Source organism: Scyliorhinus torazame, chromosome 5, assembly GCF_047496885.1.
Source record: "Scyliorhinus torazame isolate Kashiwa2021f chromosome 5, sScyTor2.1, whole genome shotgun sequence".
Taxonomy (NCBI): domain Eukaryota; kingdom Metazoa; phylum Chordata; class Chondrichthyes; order Carcharhiniformes; family Scyliorhinidae; genus Scyliorhinus; species Scyliorhinus torazame.
Window position 1 is genome coordinate 166,041,833 of NC_092711.1, and position 11,391 is coordinate 166,053,223.

The 11,391-nt window shown below is 45.8% G+C and overlaps 1 long non-coding RNA gene across 1 annotated transcript; it reads left to right on the forward strand.

The window, feature by feature from the left end:
* The first annotated feature begins 1,172 nt into the window (after window positions 1–1,172).
* Window positions 1,173–8,852, forward strand: LOC140420485 (uncharacterized). Its single transcript, XR_011946402.1, has 2 exons — window positions 1,173–1,275; window positions 4,102–8,852. It is a non-coding gene; the product is annotated as an uncharacterized lncRNA (long non-coding RNA).
* Window positions 8,853–11,391: the final 2,539 nt, after the last annotated feature.

Below are 11,391 nucleotides of genomic sequence, written 5' to 3' on the forward strand. Positions count from 1 at the left end.
TAGGTTAAGATGGGCAGCATGGTAGCACAGTGGTGAGCACAGTTGCTTCACACCTCCAGGGTCCCAGGTTCGGTTCCGGCTTGGGTCACTGGCTGTGTTGAGTCTGTATGTTCTCCCCGTGTCTTTATAGGTTTTGTACGGGTGCTCTGGTTTCCTCCCACAGTCCAAAGATGTGCAGGTTATATGGATTGGCCATGATAAAAGGTAGATTGGCCATGATAAATTGCCCTTAGTATCCAAAAAGGTTAGGTGGGTTTACTGGGTTACGGGGATGGGGTGGAGGCGTGGGCTGGGCTGGGGTGCTCTTTCCAGGGGCTGGTGCAGACTCGATGGGCTGAATGCCCTCCGACTGCACTGTAAGTTCTATGATTCCACCGGGTGCTTCGGTTTCCTCCCACAAACCCCGAAAGACGGGCTGTTAGATAATTTGGACATTCTGAATTCTCCCTGTGTGCCCGAACAGGAGCCAAAATGTGGAGCGTTGGGGCTTTTCAGAGTAACTTCATTGCAGTGTTAATGTAAGCCTACTTGTGACAAAGAAGATTATTTAAAAAAAGAGGTAGCAAATTCTAAAGAGTTGAGGAGAAGCTGCTTCTCCCAAAGGGCTGTGAATCTGTGCAATTCACTACCCCAGAGTGCGGTGGAGCTGGGACAGTGAGTAAATTTAGGGAGGAGCTAGACAGATTTTTAATCGGGTTGAAGGGTTATACTCGATGGGCCAAATGGCCTCATTCTGCTCCTATATCTTATGAAAGGCATTGATTTGCTCCCAGATGTTGCCCAGAGGAGGAAGTTTTAGTCTGAAACTCATTGCCCAACCTCCACATTGTGACATCCCAAACGAACTCGTCCTCTAAATCAACCAATAGGAATGAGTCCGCTCTGCGGTGACGTCACTTGCCAGCGCGCAGACGCGGGAGCCCCGCCCCATCCATTGTTCCCCATCCCCCACTTATCCTCGAGACAAGGTTCCCAGGCAACCGGCTGACAGTTCCGGCCGTCAGTGGTCTCCCCATCCCTGACCCGGGACTGCGCATGTCTGAGGGAAGGGGCATCTGCGCATGTGCATGTGAGATCACTTCCGCTGACCTTCCTGCTGAGGTGTTGACCAATCGGAAGAGTGGAGGACCGGAAGGACTCTGCTCTTCCACCAATCAGAGCTCCCCCATTGTCTCAATGCGGAAGCTGGACATGGAGGTTTCTGCCGAGCAAAGCTGTTGTTCCCCCAATTCTGAATGAGCTTGAGCTGCACACAGACTCCTGTCTCCAACATCTGTGAGTAAAACACTTTCTTTTCTCCCTCTTTCCATTTATTGTCTCATTCTGACCTTCAACTGGTGACTTGCAGCAACGAAAGGGAAAGAAAATTAACCCAGGGAGGGTACCGACTCTGGAAAGGTTGGCCCATGTCTCTCTCTGTCTGAAAGACATTGACAGCATTTGCACCCTCAGCTTGACACATTTATTTGTCTGTCTAAAATGATAGTCTCTTTCCTAATGTTCACATTTAAAGGGCTAGTTTCCCCAGGAGATGGCTGACATGAAAGGGAACAGTAAACAGAACAAATCAAACCCAACCAATTACTTTCCTGTCGGAATACTCTCCACCATCAGCAAAGTGATGAAAGGACTCATTAACAGCGCTATCAAGTGTGACTTACTCAGCAAAACTTGCTCGTGGACGCTCAGTTTGGGTCCAACCAAGGTCACTCAGCACCTGACCTCATTACAGCCTTGGTTCAAACATGGACAAAAGAGCTGAATGCCAGAGTTGAGGTGAGAGTGACTGCCCTTGGTATCAAGGCAGCGTTTGACCGAGTATGGCATCAAGGAGCCCCCGCTAAACTGCAGTCAATGGGAATCGGGGAAAACTTTCCGCTGGTTGGAGTCATACCTGGCACAAGGGAAGATGGTTGTGGTGGTTGGAGGTCAATCATCTCAGCTCCAGGAGTTCCTCAGGGTGCACTCCTTGGCCCAACCATCTTTTGCTGCTTCATCAATAACCTCCCTTTCATGATAAGGTGAGAAGTGGGGATGTTTGTGGATGACTGCACAATGTTCAGCACCATTCGTGACTCCTCAGATAATGAAGCAGTCCATGTCCAAATGCATCATGACCTGGACAGTATCCAGATGTGGGCTGATAAGTGGAAGTTACATTTGTGCTACACAAGTGTCAGGCAATGACCATCTCCCACAAAGGAGGATCTAACCACCGCCCCTTGACATTCAGTGGCATTAGTATCGCTGAATCCTCCACAACCAACATCCTGAGGGATACTATTGATCAGAAACTGAACTGGACTAGCCATATTAATATGGTGGCCACCAGGGCAGGCCAAAGATTACAGTGAGTAACGCACCTCCTGACCCCCAAAGCCTGTCCACCATATACAAGGCACAAGTCTGGCGTGTATTAGGATAATTACCACTTGCCTGGTTGAGTGTAGCTCCAACAACACTCAAGATGCTGCTCTACACCATCCAGAACAAAGCAGCCTGCTTGACTGCTCCCCGTTCCACAAATATTCAAACCCTCCACCACCGAAGAACAGTGGCACCCGTGTATACCATCTACAATGTGCAATGCAGTAACTCACCAAGGTTCCTCAGACAACACCTTCCAAACCCACGACCACTACTATCTAGAAGGACAAGAGCAGCAGATACCTGGGTACCCCACCACCTGGAGGTTCACCTCCAAGTCACTCACCAGACGGACGTGGAAATATATTGCCTTTCCTTCATTGTTGCTGCGACGACATCCTGGAACTCCTTCCCTGAAGCACAGGGGATGTACCTACAACTCAAGGACTGCAACAGTTCAAGAAGGCAACTCATCACCACCTTCTGAAGGGCAATTAGGGATGGGCAATAAATGCTGGCTGAACCGCGACTCTCACGTCTCATAAATGAATTTTTAACATTTTATATCAGACAGAGATATATCTAGTGTTATATGGAATATATTAGATCTATTATTGATGGTTCTGTGATAAAATACATGTATTATTAGTTCTAGTTTTGTAATATAATACTGTACCTACATTATATATTTCCAGTCATACAGTCATTGCAGCACTGACAGAATCCATTTGGGAACTCAAGTCAATGCTGACTCTCTGTACAGTAATCCAGTCAGTCCCATTCCCCCTCAATATCCCTGTTGAAAAATGAAATGAAATGAAAATCGCTTATTGTCACAAGTAGGCTTCAAATGAAGTTACTGTGAAAAGCCCCTAGTCGCCACATTCTGGCGCCTGTTCGGGGAGGCTGTTACAGGAATTGAACCTTGCTGCTGGCCTGCCTTGGTCTGCTTTCAAAGCTAGCGATTTAGCCCTGTGCTAAACAGCCCCTAAATGAAATGAAAATCGCTTATTGTCACAAATAGGCTTCAAATGAAGTTACTGTGAAAAGTCCCTAGTCACCACATTCCGGCGCCTGTTCGGGGAGGCTGTTACGGGAATTGAACCGTGCTGTTGGACTGCTTTCAAAGCCAGCGATTTAGCCCTGTGCTAAACAGCCCCTGCTGTTCCCCTGCAAGTTTATTTTCTTCATATTTTATTTTGAATTATTGATCATCTCGACTTCCACAACCCTTGTGGGCAGTGGGTTCCTGCTCCATGACCACTCCATGACTAAATAAAATTCTTCCTCCGAATCATCCCATCTCTAATCAGTAAATATACTTAGATGGAGAGTCTCTACTCTTGTACGGGTTGTAATGAGTTTAGATTTGTTGATCAGCATCAATCAGCACCTTCATAAGAATTGGGAGGGGAAGGAAGTGAATCCAGTCTGTACATTACACACATTTATCGTCCAGTAACAGAGACATATATCTGTCTGGCAGCCTCTGTGTCCAGGACAGGAAGCAGTGAGCATGGATCTGTCAATCAGCCTGATTCAGTGCCCTCAGGAGAATTGGGAGGGTGAATATTAGATACAGCAGAGTGAGAATGGAGGGAGAATGTGTGGGATTGAGATTGAGAGAAGTTCAGGGAAAGAGAGAGGAAAGAATGTTCGATATAAACTAGAATTGTCTGTTCTGAGTTTCTATCCTGTACTGACAATGATTACTATTGTAAAATCTGTTTACAGGAAGTTCGAACGAGAGGAATTTGAGGCCGATATCTCAAACTAAATATCACGTCAAGAACTGACTGAGTCACTCAATTCTTGGGAACCGAATATCATCGACCTTTGAATCTAGAAGGCGAAATGTTTGTCTATTCTGTCTGCTTCAAGAGATTTTAAACATCCGTGTGTCTGGAAAAGCACTGAGACACACACAGACACCCGTGTAAGACTGTTACAGAGCACTGACTGTGGAAAGAGCTTTAACCACTGACACAGCCTGAAAAAATACTACACCATTCACAGCAGGGAGAGACTGTATAGGTGTTCTGTGTGTGGACGAGGCTTCAACAGATCGTCCAACGCGGTGAGACGCAAGAGCACCCGGACCATGGAGAAACCATGGAAATGTGAGAATTGTGGGAAGGGGTTCAAAGGCGTGTACGGGCTGGAAAGGCATCAACGCAGTCACACTGGAGAGAGGCCGTTCACCTGCTCTATGTGTGGGAAGGGATTCATAGCCCCGCACGAGCTGGAAAGGCATCAACGCAGTCACACTGGAGAGAGGCCTTTCCCCTGCTCTCAGTGTGAAAAGGGATTCACTGACATTGGCAACTTGCGGAGACACGAACGAGTTCACACTGGGGAGAGGCCTTTCACCTGCTCTGACTGTGGGAAGGAATTCACTCAGTTATCCAGCCTGCAGAGACACCAGCAAGTTCACACGGGAGAGAGGCCTTTCACCTGCTCTCAGTGTGAAAAGGGATTCACTCGGTTAGCCCACCTGCAGAGACATCAGCGAGTTCACACCGGGGAGAGGCCATTCACCTGCACTATGTGTGATAAGGGATTCACTCAGTTAGCAAACCTGCAGGCACACCAGCGAGTTCACACCGGGGAGAAGCCGTTCATCTGCTCTGTGTGTGATAAGGGATTCACTCAATTATCCAACCTGCTGAGCCACTATGTCACTCACACCAAGAGCAGGCCCTTTAAATGCTCTGACTGCAGGAGGGGTTTCAAAAGCTCCCAGCTACTGATGTCCCACCAGCGCATCCACACTGCACAAAGAGCTTTAGAACCTCATCCAACCTGATGAAACACGAGCAAGCTCACACCGGGGAGAGCCCGTTCACCTCTCAGACTGGGAAAAGATTCACTCAGTCATCACTTGCTGAAACACAATGTCACTCACACCAATGAGAGACCCTTTAAATGCTCTGACTGTGGGAGTGGGTTTAAAAGCTCTCAGGTACTGATGGAACACCAGTGCATTCACACTGAGGAGAGACCGTTCAGCTGCTCTCCCTGCGCAAAGAGATTTCAAACATCATCCACATTGCGGAGATACCAGCAAGTTCACACTTGATTCACCTGCTCTGATTGTGGTAGGAGATTGTGTCAATCATCTGCCCTGTTGACACACCAGCGAGTCCACACTGGAAAGAGGCCATTCACCTGCTGTAACTGTGGGCAGGGAGTCATCCAACATGCTGAGACATCAAAGGGTTCACAAGCGATGACGGTTAGATACTGATGTTATTCCTGCTGTTAATCACATCCAGGACTGAACCTGGAGTGGGTGCAGGGATTTGTCTTCTCATCAACTCCTCCTGCTGCTAGGACGTGGCGACCCTGGCAAACTACTGCTCCCCGGCCTGGAATACCCGACTGTGAAGTGCCGTCCATACTACCTTCTATGGAGTTCACTTCTGCCATCATCACGGTGGTCTACATCCCACCCCAGGCGGAAGTGAAGAAGGCGCTTGATGAATTGTAACCACTATAAATAAAAATGAAACAGAATACCCGGAGGCCTTGTTCATCGTGGCCGGGGACAACCAGGCTAACCTCAAGAGTGTACTGCCCAAATTCCACCAACTCATCTCCTGTCCCGACAGGGGCTCCCAACATCCTTGACCACTGCTACACAAACATCAAGGGCGCCTGATGATCCATCCCTTGACTGCACTTCGGAAAATCGGACCACAAGACGGTGCTCCTTCTCCCGGCATACAAGCAGAAACTTGAGCGGGCGAATCCGTTTAAGAAGGTCGTGCAGTGCTGGTCTGAGGTAACAGAAGAGCTCCTACTCGACCGCTTGGAGTCAGTGACTGGTCCATATTCAAGAACACAGCAGCCAACCTAAACGAGTATGCCAGCACCATCACAGACTTCATCAGTAAGTGTGTAGAAGATTGTGTGTCAAAGAAGGTAGTACGTACGTTACCCAACCAGAAACAGTGGTTTAATCGGCAAATTCACTCCCTGCTGAAGGCCAGGTGTGAGGAGTTCAAGAGAAGCGATCCTGACCTATGCAAAAAAATCTAGGTACGACCTCTGCAAAGCCAACAGGGATGCCAAGAGACAATACCAGACTTTACATCTTCCTGACAACACACATTCCCACCCAGTTTTGTGTCATCTACGAACTTGGAAATATTACATTTAGTCCCCACATCCAAATCATTGTATAAACTATGAACAGCTGGGGCTCAAGTACTGATCTTTGCAGTAACCCACTCGTCCCAACTGCTAAGGTGAGAATGACCCATTTATTCCTCCCCTCTGATTTCTGCTTGTTAGCCAATTCTCAATCCATGCCAGTATATTACCTCCCATCCCATGTGTTTTCATTTTGCTGACTAACCTCCTGTGGGGTGTTTATCATAAACCTTCTGAAAATCCAAGTGTGCCACATCCACGGACTCCCCTTTATCAATTCTATTAATAACATCCTCAAAAACTCCCAAAAGTTTGTCAAACATGATTACCTATTCCTAAATCCATGTTAAGAAGTCTTACAACACCAGGTTAAAGTCCAACAGGTTTCATAGTTTCATAGAATTTACAGTGCAGAAGTGGCATCTCCATATCATAAATCCAGGTTAATTATTATTATCCAGGTGTCCATTTATCTCATGCTTTATAATAGATTCTGGTATTTTCCCAATACTGATGTCAGGCTAACAGGTCTGTAGTTCACCATTTTTTCTCTCCCTCCCTTCCTGAACAATAGGGTGACATTTGCTACCTTAAATCTGCAGGAACCATTCCAGAATCTATAGAATTGTGGAAGATGATCATCAATGTATCTGTGATCTCGATAGCAACCTCTTTCAACACTCTGAGATGTAGAATATCAGGTCTCCCGGACTTATCAATATTCAATCCCATTACTTTCTCCAATGCAGCCTCTGAGTGATCCTTTATTCCTCATTCTCCCTCGTTCCTTGGATCTCTAATTTTGGGAGATTTCTTTGGCTAAATTTTCCATTCCTGAGACTAAGTGTTGATGCTAGGACAGGATTCGCGAGTTCTACGATAGCAAAACTGATGCCGCACCTGGTCCAATTCAACGACTGTTGAGGGGCCAGGACCGGCACCACATGGAACTCAATCCATTCCAATGAGAAACGGTGCCGGATTTGCCGGATTCACGATTGACACTCGGGAGGCTGACAAGCTGCATAAACACACTTCACTCCCCACACACCATCCCAGCCAACAAGATGGCAATGAGGAGAGTGGCACCCCGCTTTACGGACACCGAGCTTGAGACCCTGCTGGACGCCATGGAGGAGAGGCGGGCAACCCTGTACCGCGGCCCGGGAAGGAAGCTGCCAGCTGCCACCATTCATCATACCTGGGCACAGGTGGCAGAGGCAGTAACCTCCGTGAGCAACACCGTCCAGACAGGCCAACAGTGCTGTAAAAAACTGTACAACCTCCTTGGGGTGTGTAGGCAGCACTGTGCCTCTGGCACCAAACCCATCCCATGCTGTTCCTTAGCTCCACCCAAACAGATTTAACATTTTGTATTCCTGATCTGAGATCCTCCCTTATTAATGTACTGATGCCGTCCCTTATTATCAGTGCAACACCACCCCCTTTTCCTTTTTGCCTGCATCAACAGCAAACTCAACAATCATTACCTTCAGACCCATCATCCAAGTCATTGATATAAATTGTAAAAGATTGACTCCCCAGCACTGATCCCTGTGACACACCACTCGTTACATCTTGCCAACCAAATAATGACCTATTTATGCTAGTCTCGGTTTTCTGGTAGCTCGCCAATCTTTCACTGTGAAAGACAGTTCTGGAGTTAAAGGCTGCCAGATTGGGAAAAGAAAAGAACGGAACCCTCAGGAATCACTTTGGACTGATACTTTTATGGTGTAGGTTTCCTACAAAAATAATATTTAGTTAATGTTGCTTCTAGTTTGTTTGTTCCAGTAAAAGTTATAAAACCTTAAGTCATGTCATGTGATCCTTTAATTTGTTGACTGGGGATTTGATTTTTGTTTTGAAGTTACTGATCTTTACAGAGATTCTAATCTACAAGTTCTGTCTACCTATTTAAGCCTCTGGCACCTTTCTGTCTCGTTATTGATCGTGTCAATGACAGCGAGGCAACTGAGCTGAGGGCTGAATTTAGCTGAGAAGAACGGGGCCTGTGCCCCAGTTGGGAATCTGCCATGGGTGTCACACTAATAGACAGGAAGCTGCTGGAGGACTGACTGGGAAATCAGGTGATGGGGATGATCAGGGCTGATGGTGTCTCGAACCCAGGGTTTTGTGCTCCTGTGTTCAAAGTGGGGAGTCAGAGGAACAAGCTACAGAGGAACCGAAGAGAAACATTTGGGTCCCGAATATTGTGAACATCCTTTCATGGTTACTCTTTTACTCTGGTTGTCTTTGATCCGCAAGTAATGTTCCGATATTATTTACAACCATGTTCTATTTCATGAATAAACTTGTTTCATTGAAAATATTTGATTTTTGGTGGTATTTTTCTGCTTAAATTCATTCACTTTGGGGAAAGTGGGTGAAAGAGGTTGACAGGCTCTTTAACTGAAAGTGAGTCTCTCTTAAGCTAATTGTAAAAGAGCCAGAGGGGGAGAGGAGATTTTAGTTTTTGACACAATGTTTGAAAATATGGTTCAGAGAGTCAATTGGGATTGACTAATTTATGGAGTCTTTTTCAGGAAATAATGTCAATATAGGGGAACCTGTTTATCTAGGTTTCCAGAAGGTATTCCCCAGGGTGCCACATCAAAGGTTATTGCACATAATAAGAGCTCAGGATGGTGGGGTGGGTGGGAGGAGCAACATATCAGCATGGTTAGAAGGTTGGTTAGCTAACAGGAAGCAGAGAGTAGGTATAAATGGGTTACGTTTGGGTTGGTAAGATGCAACAAGTGGAATGTCACAAGGATCAGTGCTGGGCCCTCAACTATTTTACAAACTATATGAATGAGTTGGATGATGGGATTGAATGTATGGCAGCTAAATTTGATGATGGCACAAAGCTTGGTAGGAAAGTAATTTGTGAAGTGAACTTAAGGAGTCTGCAAATAATAATAATAGACAAGAAATAGGTTAAGTGAGTGGGAACAAATTGACAGACGGAGCATAACTTGGGAAAATGTGAATGTGTCCACTTTGGCAGAAAGGGTTAAATAATACAGAACATTATTTAAATGGGGAGAGATTGCTGAAGCATGAGGTACAGCGATATCTGGGCGTTTTCAGAACCCCAAAATGTATCATGGAGTTCAACCAACCTCTCCCTTTAATGGATTTCTTGCTTTTCCGAGCACACGGCTTTTTCCTTAGATGTGGGATTACAATTATGGACACGTGGGTTTTTAAACACAAAACACTGTTTATTCCATGAACTCAACTTAACATCTTAAATAAACTTTGGATCTCTTAACACCCCTTACTTCAAAGATAACTCAGAAAATATTGCAACAGTAAATAACTCCTTAAAATGTTCCTTCAAACTTCCAAGAGACTTAACACCTTGAAACAGTATCACATCAGGTTAAAGGCTTTACTTTAAATCACCCAAATGATCCAGAGATAGTCTTTCATGGTAGAGATCCAGCTCACTGCAAAACACAGACACACACCCAGCTCTTTTCAAAACTTGCAGCTCTCTGGAAACACACAGACACACACACGCTGCTTTTTAAACTGAAACTAAAAACCTGCAAAGTGGTTGACCTAAGCTCAGCCCCACCCACTCTGACATCACTGTTTTCTTAAAGGTACATTGCTTAAACATCCATGTCTTAAAGGTACCCTCACATGACAGTGTCCTGGTACAGGAACGATAGTAAATTAGTTTGCAGGTACAGCAAGTGATTAGGAAGGCAAATTGAATATTGTCATTTGTTGCAAAGGGACTGGAATATAAGTCGGGATGTTTTGCTGCAGTTGTACAGGGCCTTGGTGAGACCATATTTAGAGCACTGTGTATAGTTTGGGTCTCCTTATTTCAAAATGAAATGCATTAGAAGCAGTTCAGAGAAAGTTGACTCCATCGGTTCCTGGAATGGGGAGGTAACCCTCTGAGGAAGGGTTGGTCAGGTTGGGACTGTATCCATTGCAGTTTAGAAAAATGTGAGATGATCTTTTTGAAACACGTGAAATCCTGAGTGGAACTGACAGAGAGAATGTGGAGAGAATGTTTCCCCTTGTGGCAGAGACTAGAACTACATTTAAAAAGGATTTCCCATTTAAGATACAGATGAGGATATTTCTTTCCCCTGAGGTCTATGGGTCTGTGAATCTCTCTTCTCCAGGGAGTGGTAGAGTCAGGGTCATTGATGGACCACCAGACGGACAACCAGCCTCACTGAAGTTCTCAACATGAGAGTTTTAAATGGATGTTCAATGGCTCCTCTCTTTATCCTGAACCCTCAGGAGGAGTCCAACAGGTGAGAGAAAACTCAGAGCTCTGGCCTCACAGTTGCTTAATCAGAACGGAAATTACAACTTGCCAACCGCTCCCAGGTTGTGCAGAAAGAGGAAGATATTTGGCCACAAGCCCTCAGCTGAGAGAGATCTGCTTTCGCTTTCACAGGCTGGCTGGAAGCATTTTAAATCTCCAGGCAGAGGGGTAATAGAGAGAGTCCAGACTTGCAGTGTGCTGCCTTCCAGGTGTAAATAGAAGTGAATTAAAATGGAGATTGCTTCTTCTCCTAGCCTTCCCTTCAGAGGTTTCTGAAGGGTTCCACCAATCACAATGAAGAATGGGGTAAATCTGAGCTGATTGACTGCTAGTCAAGTCCATCAAAATGACATCACGGGACCCTACCACACAGCACAGAGGGGAATCCCTTTGGCCAGTTCAACTAACAGCTTGCAGCGGGGTGTTTCCAAAGCCTGTAGTTCAAACCCAGAAACTGCAATAGTGCAGCAGTGAGCAAGACAGTAAAATAAAGGGACACATCGAACAGACAAGGATTTTAAAAAGATTCCTTATACATGGACCAATTACAAAACCTGTCATTGAACCAT